Raw genomic sequence first — 12,013 nt, 5'->3', positions numbered from 1 at the left:
ATTGATATCGAAATGAAAATTCGATTATATACTGTTTTTTCTTTTTTCTTTCTTTTAATCATTCATAATCACCATCGATGAAATTTTATTGGATAAGAAATAATATTGATATCGAAATGAAAATTCTATTTATCACAATATATTATATATTGTTCCTCCTTTCTTTTTTTTTTTTTTAATCATTCATAATCACCATTGATGAAACTTTGTTGGGTAAGAAATAATATTAATATCGAAATGAAAATTCGATTATATACTGTTTTTTCTTTTTTTCTTTCTTTTAATCACTCATAATCACCATTGATGAAACTTTGTTGAGTAAGAAATAATATTGATATTGAAATGAAAATTCGATTATATATTGTTTTTTCTTTTTTTCTTTCTTTTAATCACTCATAATCACCATTGATGAAACTTTGTTGGATAAGAAATAATATTGATATCGAAATGAAAATTCGATTATATACTGTTTTTCCTTTCTTTTTTTTTTAATCATTCATAATCACCATTGATGAAATTTTATTGGATAAGAAATAATATTGATATCGAAATGAAAATTCTATTTGTCACAATATATTATATACTGTTTCTCCTTTTTTTTTTTTTTTTAATCACTCATAATCACCATTGATGAAACTTTGTTGGGTAAGAAATAATATTGATATCGAAATGAAAATTCTATTTATCACAATATGTTACATATTGTTTTTCTTTTCTTCTTTTTTTTAATCATTCATCAACGAAACTTTGTTGGATAATATAACATTGAAATGAAAATTCTTTCTTTCTTTAAATATCTGCTGATAATCATTTTTCATTGTTCATTTTTTTGTATTTAATTGTATTTAAATCAACTTTGTATTCAAACCAATGAAAAGGAGATACGTCAAAAACACAGAAGACGTAACAAGAAGAGCGACTAGGATTTTTCCTCTAAAAACTTACGACTTCGTACGTAAGAAACGCTGAATCTCTTGCTTCGCATACACGTTTCGTTACGTGACACGTTTGTAGTACGCGTGGTGGATGTAAGTCAGGCAGGAAGAGAAGCATTTCTAAAATTGCTTTGCTGGCATTCGCGATGCTTTCACTGCGTGTAAACCGCGATGAAATTTCGGTGGAAAACAACGATGGAAATTCGAAGGAAAGGGGGAAGGGAAGAAAGAGAGAAAAACAGAACAACTGGACAACTCGTGAGCTATTGAGACTCGTGTAGAGTATAGAAACGAAAACAGAAGGACGATCCTACGAAAAGGAAACAGACAATATTGAACGAGTGTCCAGAATATGACAAGTGTTTGAGAAATTGAAAAGTGGGATTAACGTCGACGAATGAACAAACAGAGGCAAAGATAAAGGAAAACCATTCGAGTCGAGAGCAAAACTAGAGGGGAATACGGTTCCAGCCGAACAATAGTCGTAAACAAGAGGATCCGTCGAAGCGTAATGACAAAATGGCGACAATTATGACTCAAGTGAGCGTCAAAGGTTCGATTAGAAACCGCTTTTGATAACATTGATAATGCTTCGATCGAGCGTCATATTCGTTTACCGATAACCTAATCATCCGTTCAGAAAGATCTCTGTTTCACTCTTATTTCCATCGTCGAAACGAACTTGTCGATCCTTGCCTTCTCGTTTGTTTAAATCGAATCGAAATATATATATTGCTAAATAAAGACAATTACACATATCCTTTCCAAGAGAATTTCATCGTTGTCTTTCTCCCTTCCAATTTTCTTTTCCCCCCAACGCAATATAAACGAACGATAATCCAACGCGTGTCCTTTCTCCTCCTGCTTGAAACGCAAATTTGCGTAGCTCGTGATCGATTCACGTCCGTCCGCGCGCGTTTAATCTTTATATTGCATCGATTCCCTGGTGGTTTCAACATCGCGAAGACGCATCGTTTCTCTAGAATTTTTCACCAGATTAAAAACTAGATCCAACCGTAGATGCCTCGCCTTCGGTTATATCGCTATATCTTTCCGAGACGCACGTCTTATCACGATTAACCTTCGTTCACCGATCGACGCGTTGCTCTCATTGGTCAATATTGATATGCAACCAAAGCGCGGTCAAATTCGAAATCGTTTGGAATGGATGAACGCGGTGGATCTCGAGCAACCTAAAAACGAATTAAAAATGAAATTGATCGTGTATACGTAAGTTTGGACTTACACTTAGAACGCGTTATCGATCGGTTTACGAGAGATCGGTTTAAGAGAAGGGACAAATACGGATCGTTTACCCCCCTGAATCTGAATTTCCTTTTGCGACGCTCGATTCTTCAACCCCCTCCTCTCCATCCAAGGGGGATACGTTTCCAATACGGGACCCTTGGCGGAACATTTCATCCGTGGAACGAGTTCATTATTCACCCGCATTCTTCATCCGGCGAGTAACAAAGGAATTGGACGGTTATCCGGGCGTCGAAAGACGTGTATTAAGCGAGTCGCTCCGCGATTGTCCATCTCCGCTTCCCCCTCTTCGCGTTTGCTTTCAAGCAAAAATTCTGAGAATAAAAATTCGAGTATTCTATTCTTAAAAATGAATTCTTCCTTCTTCCTCTTCTTTCCTTTCCCCTTAATTCGATGAAATATTTAATACTTTTCGCATACTTTTAGATATATATATATCTTGGGATAACAAAGGGAAACGAAATTAATCGCGTTAAATCGACGAATAACGGAGACGATATTTTCCATCCGGCGATCCCTTTGTCGTTGAACTTAATAACAGAATCCAGGGAATTTGATGGAATTGCAAGGAACGCTCGGCTGGCAAACAACGGCATAAACTAACATAGACGATCCTCGGAACGATCGATGCGTTAGCAAAGGGTGCGGTTCAAACGCGCAAACATGTTCGAGTATGATTATTCTTAAAAAGAAAAGAAAAGAAAAGAAAGAAAATCCTCGTTTCGTAAATTCTTTTGTAACAATGAAATAAATCGTCCCTCTAATTTGTTTTCTCTCCAACTCGAATTTATGAGTTGGGGAAAAAAGAGTGTTCTATTAGAGTTTGAGAAAGAAAGCAAAGAAAATTGGAAATCAAAGGAAATTGGTGGTCGACGGGGCAAAAGACGTTGGTCATGAGTCGAGTTATCGGTCGATCTCCGATACACATCCATACATCAACTGCTCGACCAATTCAAACGTGATTGATCGATCGACAGAAACAGTTTCGTGCCAGCCCTCGAATCGACCCAATCACAAAACAAAAAACAAATCGAAAAACAAAATTTTCTTTCTTTATATTAGAGATATTATTGCGAAAAGAGATCGCCTCGAAATTAGAAAAATGCTGCTCGATGTGAAACAAATGAGTTGAATAATCGTACTCGCCCGAATAAGAGGATTCGTATTGCGTTGCGACACGATCTTGTTGTGGTCCAACAAAAAAGAAGAAGAAGAAGAAGAAGAAGAAAGAGAATCTAAGGGACGTCGTGAAGCACACGATTTGGAAGATGTTTGAACAGGAGAAAAAAATGTTCTTCGGGGGGCGATCAACGAAAATGTACTTTCGATAATGTGGCCGCATCCTGCAAATGTATGCGACGAGTTGGGAAACTTTCATCCGCTGGTACACTTGTCGGGAGGAAGTTACGACCGCCGGTTTGAAGAGATTCCAAATTTTCCCTCCGTTCTCGCCACTTGCGAGTAACGAACAAATTTTCATAACTTCGCCGTTTATAAACTGCGAAGCGACCAAAGTAAATCAGTCAAATTTTCCTCCCAGGATTCGAAAAATTACCTAACACGATTTTAACGAACGCACTTTTGCTCGCCACTTTTTCTTTTCTTACTTACTGAACGAGAAACGTGCTTCCGTTCAACTCTTAATATTTGTTATTTAAATACAATGTATATGTATGTATATAGTTTTAGTCAGACAAATAAGATTAGATCATGATGATACACAATTTTTAACGAAGACACTTTTGTTCGTCTTTCCTTATTTTGAATAAAAAATATGCTTCCACTTTTAATATTTGTTATTTAAATATAGTGTATATAGTTTCAGTCAGACAAATAAGATTAGATCATGATGATACGCGAAACACAATTTTTAACGAAGACACTTTTGTTCGTCTTTTCTTATTTTAAATATGCTTTTTAATATTTGTTATTTAAATATATTGTATACGTATATAGTTTTAGTCGGACAAATAAGATTAGATGATGATACACGAAACACAATTTTTAACGAAGACACTTTTGTTCGTCTTTCCTTATTTTAAATTAAAAATATGCTTTTTTATATAAATATGCACTTTTAATATTTGTTATTTAAATATAGTGTATATAGTTTCAATCAGACTTTTGTTCTTTCCTTGTTTTTCTTTTCTTATTTTAAATAAAAAATATGCTTCCACTCTTAATATTTAAATATATTTAAATATAATGTATATAGTGTTATTTAATTATAATACTTATATACGTATATAGTTTTAGCCAGAAATAAATAAGATTAAATAGGTCATGATGATACGCGAAACAAAATTTTTAACGAAGACACTTTTGTTCATCTTTCTTTATTTTAAATAAAAATTCCATTCTTAATATTATTTAAATATAATGTATATAGTTTTAATCAAATAAGATTAGGCAGGTCACGATGAGACAGAAACGGAATAGAGCAGGCATGACTCAGGATAATAGGTCGATCGAAGAGATAAGTAATATACGTCGATCATATGCAAATAGAATAGACCTGTTGTACTATCGTACAAATAGAATAGGTCAATCGTGACTTGACAGGAAAAATAAATTTGTTATAATCAAATAAGAATAGGCTATAATCAAACAGGATCAGTTTCCAAACCAGAATATACCCAAATCGATATCGATCATATACATATATATATTTACATAAACTATTTTCACTCTTTTTATAAATATTCCCTCTACGAAGTTCATCAACGTCGCAAATCGTATCGAATTATCCCCCTCCCCTCCCCAATCTATATTTCGTTTACCTTTCGAACTCTCGTCCCATCGAATCGTTCGTTCTCATCGAACGAAAACTGAACGTTTGTCTCACGTCGTGTAACGATCGTCGAATCGATTGAATTTGGAGATCGAAAAAAAAAAAAAAAAAAAAAAGAAAGGAAGAAAAAATAGAATCGAAAAGAATGGTAAAATTCGGGTCAGCCGATTGGTTCACGCCAATTTTAGAAGAAGATATTAATTCGCAGGAAGGGAGCGGGATAAGAAGGCAAGAAGGGAGGAGGAAAGAGGACGTAAGACGTTTTTGGAAAATGGAGAAGGCGGAACGGCTCTCTCGATAAACCGCGTCCTACCCAAATTTCCGAATCTTAATTGTGAGGAAATGGTGTGTAACGACGTGAAATATTACCCAGAAAAAGATGCTGACTCTTATTACGCTCGGCCGAGGAGCGAATCGTTTAATCCGGTGACTTCTCTCTCTCTCTCTCTCTCTCTCTCTCTCTCTCTCTCTCTCTCTCTCTTTTTCTTTCTCTTTCTCTTTCTCTTTCTCCTCGTATCCCCACACCTGTCGGAAAACGCTGACCTGTCATTTCCATTGCCAATCTGTTACGCGCGGTATTCAAAGGGAGAGGAGCAGCTGAGAGGGTTAAGAAAAAGGAGTATCTACTCCTCGCGATCTCCTTTTTCATCTCCATTTGCGTTCTCCTCCCTGAAAATAAACCCACGCCTCGTTTTTTTTTCTCTCTTTTTTTTCCTCTTTTTTCACTTCCTTCCTCTCCTTCACTTGATTTATCGATGTCGGTCTTGCGCGAGATCATAAATTGTACAATAGGGGCGAGATATGAATTTATAAATTTGCGACAGAGATGATACTCTATATACGCAAAGATAGAACGATAGAGGGACGAGAAGCAATCTGTTTTCTCTTTTTATTATCCCTTTCTTTCTTTCTTCCTTTCTTTCTTCCTTTTTTGTATATTATATACTTTAAAATAAATCGAATTTAATAATTCCAAACAATAATTACAATATTATGAAAGAATGGGAGGGGCGGCAGCATTGTTTCTGCCCAGATCCGTGAGATAATATTTCAAATTATCTCGCGTAATTATTTCAAATAATTATGAAACACGTAACAATAACACATCACTGGGAATAATAATAATAATAAACGAGCGATATCGATTGTTAAAAATAAATTATAAAAAAGATAGGTAAAATGAAAAATATTATTATTAACGATGTCTCGCACAAATCCACTTCCGTGTTTTTTGTCAAAGCTGTTTAAAACTCCCTTCTCCTCCTCCCCCCCCTTATAACAATAATGAAATTGGAAGATAAAATTCGAAAGACCTTTCGATGACCTTTGACATACTAAAGGTATTTTAGCATTTCGTGTATAATTAAAAATTGCGAGATCACTCGAGGCGACTAATTTAATGCTTCCTTAATCACCCATCTCGGGCGCAAAGGAGTCGTCTAACGACCAATGGAAGAAGGATGAAAAATGTCTGGCCGCCGTTAAGAATTTCCACCCGTCCGTGTTTCGGATAGCTTCGCCCCAATTAAGGACCGCGGCCTCGTTAGCTCGAAACGAGCCGCGACTTAATTTTAATCTCAAACAACGGTGGTCAAACGTCGACTACGGTGGTCGTCCTTCTTGTCAGCCCGGCGAGGATAACGCCTCACCCTTTATTCCAATCTCGTTTCGTTTGGCACGCGATAAAACTTTTCCCCGATCCGTGAGAACCGACTTCTTGATGATGAAAGGTTTTTAAAACGTTTATCACGCGATCTCGTTGACAGGGGCGTCGACAAGCCTCGCAATTTCGTAAAAAACGAGAAAGTTGGAACAAATTGAAAAAAGGGGGAAAAAATTAAATTTAATATCGACCGAACACCTTTTCCTAAAATCTTTCTTCGAAATCTTGGAAATCGGAATACCGTTGTTATCGTCGATTGTCGAAAAACGATTGGGAGATTTACTTTTACTTTGTACGCTCGTCTTTGTAAAAAAAATAACTATTCTAATCGAAAATCGATATTTGCTCGGCCAACAAACTATTATTCGACGAAAAAAATAACGTTTTTACATCTTCTCTATACCACTCCATTATCGTTACATTACAGTGTAAAATTATCCTTACATCTCATCCCGATTAGATCAACTATAACGAGTATAAATAACGATTCGTATTTAGAAATAATAAATTCAAGAATATAACTCTCCCGATAATAATTAATACTATAATACCGACATCTTACTCGGCAGAATTGCCATTTTGCCTAGCGTGACTCGGGGGAGGTCGCGTCGTGTTGGCGAGATGGTAGTTTCCCCGATGGTGGCGGCATTAAACTATTTCTCCTCTCGCAGAAGGATTTGCATCTCCATACAGCGAAATCCTTGTGCAGCGATATGGTAGACAGTAATCTGAATGCATCGGCAAGGCGTGATGCGCGCGGCAGGGTCGTAACGCGTCGAGAGAGAGACAGAGACAGAGAGAGAGAGAGAGAAAGAGAAAGGTGTGTGCGTTGGCCGTGAAGAGGCGCAGGCGTCGTGGCCAGGTACGCTCGTCAGTCGTCGGCCGAACTTGAAACGCGCGGCTTCGCGTTCCATTCGTACATCTGTGCGTCCAATTACGATCGTCCTCGCCGCGCCAAAACAACGACACGAAATAACCAAAACTCCCGTTTCCTCTCGCGATTTTTATACACGCGACTCGATTTACATTATCGATCGATTATATTTCCATCCGGATCTCTTGCAGAAATCTTACAGAAATCTCTGTAACCGGATTCTTTTGATCCGGATCAGTTTCTCGCTCGTATTCGCCGCCAGTTCTCGTCATTCGTCGTTGGCAAGTACGGCGGCCAATCTAAAGTGCTCCTAAAGTATATCTACCGTACGTACAAAGCCCCTGCACGCCTGCAACCCGCGTAAACTGTACGACAAACTGTGATAACTGTTGTGGAGCGTGGGACAACGCGTTTGGAAATCGTGTTTGTGTTTCTTTTTTATCTTTGCTCTTTTTTTCTTTCAATTTTTTCTTTTTTTTTTTTTCTTTTTTTTTTTCTTCAACCCCTTCGAGAAATTTCGAGGAATAAATAAATGAATGAATGTGATACACAGGTTTCTACGATCCTGATTCGAGGTTATCGGATTTTATCCTCGTTTTATCATGTATCTTTAAATATACATTTTTTTTAGGGTCGAGTTTGAAACTCGATCGAGAACAATGTCTGTAGGTCGGAAGAATTTCATTTCCATCGCAATTTCATTGCTTTCACGATCCATTTGCCTTTTCCGATCCATCGACCAATCATCGCGTCAGAAAATATACACTTTCACAACTGGATCGCTGCCTCGTGGAACAATAGTATTCGCGATAGTGTTCCCATTTTCTGAAATTCTGTTCCCTTTAATCGGTATGAAAAAAAAGGGTTGAATTTGAATATACTTAATTTACGACGATTCAATTTCGTTGCAACGTTGCAACGTTTCTTAAATACGCGCGTTTCACTTGGTATTTCACGTAAATGGATTTATCTGGGTAATTAGAGACTAATTGTCTGGTCTCTCGAGCGGCCAAACCTGCATGGACGTTACTCGCTCGAATGAAATTCATCCGAGCCATAATTATTTTAGAATTGCTTTACAACTCGTGGACACGCTTCCCGACTGTTTCACAACTACAACGTCGTAATATTCCCGTTTTAAATTTTTAATTTGAATGAAATAAAAAATTCTAAGCATGAACTGAATTCTTTTGAAACTTGGTTAGTCGAGCAATTAATCCCTTTATTTCCGAAAATTTTGTATATCGATTCTAAAAATGTTTCGAAAAGTGGAAAAATCATCGATTCGACCGGGTATTTTTATTAAAAAGAAATAATAATAATGATAATAATTTAAAATTTTTTACCATTCTGTCAAAAACTTTTATAACTCGCTCTTAATTTGACCCATTTAAAATTTAACTTGTCGATCTTCGAATCTTAATTCTTAACGTCAAAATATACGATTTATACAGTTTTTTTAATTCTTCGCAATCCATTCAATCTCAATAAAATCGTGTCACCTCTTAATTTCGATTAATCCGCACTCCATCGATTTTATACATCGGATAATAAATTTTATCTCGAAATCATTGAATCAGAGATCGAACATTGTACGAAAACGGTTTAATAAACGATATCTCGATCGAACTCCATCTTCCGCCACGCGTAAATTTACTACATTCGCCTCGTTCCTTGCTCGTTTCGATTATTTTCTTTTACCCTTTCCGTTTTTTTCGTAGTTTTTAGATCGTTTTTACACCGTCGAAACCAAATGGGGGAAAAAGTTGGGTAACTGTTGGAGAAACGACAAGACAATGGACGAGTAAAAAAAGTTTAACGCGAGAGGAGGAGGAGGAGGAGGAACAAAACGAGGGGAACGATGCTTGTTCGAGCCATGGCTCGCGATTTCGTCGACCGATAAGCGGTAAGAATATCATCTATCACGCTTCGTTCAAACTTCGTTGCAACGTATCCGATCCCATTATCAACGATTATCATTTACTTTTCTAAAAATTAGTTATATGATAAAAAACGTACAATATCGAAAATTGTATTAAATACAATCTCCACATCCGATCTAATAAGCGAAACTTTTACAAGATTGAACTTCTCCTGCCATTAAATATTGGAACACACTTTCGAGAAAAAGAAACTTGAAAAATTATTAAAATTAAAACTTCGATAATCCTTCCCCCTGAATTGAACGTTGATAATAATTTTCATCGATTTCTGTGGGAAGAAAAAAAAAAAAAAAAGATATCAATTCTTGAGAACGTAATTAGCCTCGAACCGCGCTCCCTTGAGCACTCGAATTGCCTTATCGGCGAGAATGCATCGGTGGTGCGCCTAGCTCGGAGCATTATGACACCGCAATTACACGAACAGTAAACTTTACGCCACAAATTACGACGACGGAGGAATACACGAGACAACTTTGACTCTGTAACTATGCCTCGGGAGATAATTGCTTAAAACGTTTACATCGATTTCTTCCCTGCGAGGGGAAACCCGTAACTGCTCAATCTCGCCGGATTAATCGCTTTCGATTCGGTTCATCGAACTTGAAATGGCGATAATTATGGAATACTCTTAACGATTCCGAAAGTAGTTTGTACAGGAGGCTAGTGGAAAGCTGAGAAAAAGAGAGAGAGAGAGAATAATACGATTATTATTTAATAAAATTGTGGATCTGACAGACAGCTTCGACGGTTCAGCTTTCTCTTCGATGAATCGCTTGAGGATAATTTTATAATAATAATGTCCGAGTGAAAGAGAGAAATAAAAATTTTTTTTGTAAATCGTGTTTCAATTTAAGAAATATTTCAAGTAAAAAAAGCGATTCGAAGATATTCGAATAATTGTCGAAAGAAGAATATCAAAATTGCAAAATGATTGCAAGTTTTTAAATGTCATTAAATGTCGCGTATGGAAATATGGGATGATCGATGAGAAATTTTCATCTCATTCGAACACGGAATTGAAATTTAGGGGGTATCGATCCGTCAAATTCGATTATTACGACAGATTCGTGACAATAGTAGTAGAGGATACGTCCAAAAGATGTCGGGCAATTTCGTGCAACAACGGGAGAGAGAGGGGACGCCATATTGACACGAATGTTTTAGGTACGAAAAGGTTAGAGGTACACGTTCCAAATTTTATTCCGGATTATTTGTGCGCGCGCACACACGATCGCGTAAAAAAATTTTGCTATACACGCTTTTACCGTACAGGCTGTAATTCGTTTTCTGGGTTGAAACGTTGTTACGTTGTTGAATACGCGGGGGAATATACGTGATTCCAACTTTTTAACAGAAATGGAGTCGGAGAAATACCGGTTTTAGTACACGTAGTTATAAACAATCTTCGCGCACGGGACGCATAACAATTCAAATATTTTCTGTCTGACTCTCCTATTAAATCAGGGATACAATTTTTTCCCCATCATCTCTAGATAATATGGAAAACTTATAACGTTACAGCGCTATCGTTGTAATTTTAAACATCAACTCTCCTTTCCCTGCTTCCATACAAAATACAAGAAAAATTAACTCATTTAACAAATTATTCTCACTCTGTAAAATACATATATAACAATTAACGAAAATGAAATGCCATTACCATTACGTTCATATCGTAAGTACAATACCTTTCACGGGCAATGTCTATCCTTTCGGTTAAATAAAACAGTAGAAAAATTTCCATCTTTCTTCTAATCTTCTAAACTTCTCGATACTGGAAATATCACCAATTCTGTAATTTCGAAGGCATAACGCGTGCTTTGCAATTTACCGCCGACATGTAACGTGATTTTCCGTAAATAAAATAATAGAAAAATTTCCATCCTTTTTTTTTCTAATCTTCTAAATTTCTCGATAGTAGAAATATAAAATATCACCAACTCTGTAGTTTCGAAAGTATATAACGCGTGCTTTGCAATTTATCGCCGATATGTAATGTGATTTTCCGTAAATAAAATAATAGAAAAATTTCCATTTCCTTTTCTTCTAATCTTCTAAACTTCTCGATACTGGAAATACAAAATATCACCAACTCTGTAATTTCGAAGGTATATAACGCGTGGTTTGCAATTTACCGCCGACATGTAACGTGATTTTCCGTAAATAAAATAATAGAAAAATATCCATTTCCTTTTCTTCTAATCAAACTTCTCGATAAATACAAAATATCACCAACTCTGTACATAGATATAACATCGATATAACGCGTGGTTTGCAATTTATCGCCGGCGCGTAACGTGATTTTCCGTAAATAAAATAATAGAAAAATTTCCATTTCCTTTTCTTCTAATCAAACTTCTCGATAAATACGCGTAACGTGATTTTTCGTAAATAAAAAAATATCACCAACTCTGTACATAGTTTCGAAGGTATAACATCGATGTAACGCGTGGTTTGCAATTTATCGCCGATATGTAATGTGATTTTCCGTAAATAAAATAATAGAAAAATTTCCATTTCCTTTTCTTCTAATCTTCTAAA

General features: G+C 36.3%; 2 protein-coding genes across 3 annotated transcripts in view; one reads left to right on the top strand and one right to left on the bottom strand.

Annotated features, from left to right (window-relative positions):
- Window positions 1-12,013, bottom strand: part of LOC122713183 (zwei Ig domain protein zig-8-like) — a 281,302-nt gene that overhangs the window by 202,170 nt on the left and 67,119 nt on the right. The gene's annotated exons all lie outside the window — the stretch shown is intronic.
- LOC122713185 (neural cell adhesion molecule 2-like) overlaps window positions 7,558-12,013 on the top strand; it is a 60,593-nt gene continuing 56,137 nt past the window's right edge. The window contains exons 1-2 of one of the 2 annotated variants that reach the window (XM_043933397.1): window positions 7,558-7,855; window positions 9,251-9,435. The gene's annotated coding sequence lies outside the window, so the exon portion shown is untranslated. Of the gene's footprint in view, window positions 7,951-9,250; window positions 9,436-12,013 lie in introns of both variants that reach the window. The other variant, XM_043933396.1, reaches the window with a different exon arrangement.

The sequence above is a fragment of the Apis laboriosa genome, unplaced genomic scaffold (assembly GCF_014066325.1).
Source record: "Apis laboriosa isolate Shangri-la unplaced genomic scaffold, ASM1406632v1 scaffold23_cov150, whole genome shotgun sequence".
Taxonomy (NCBI): domain Eukaryota; kingdom Metazoa; phylum Arthropoda; class Insecta; order Hymenoptera; family Apidae; genus Apis; species Apis laboriosa.
This window is presented reverse-complemented; position numbering and strand designations above follow the sequence as displayed.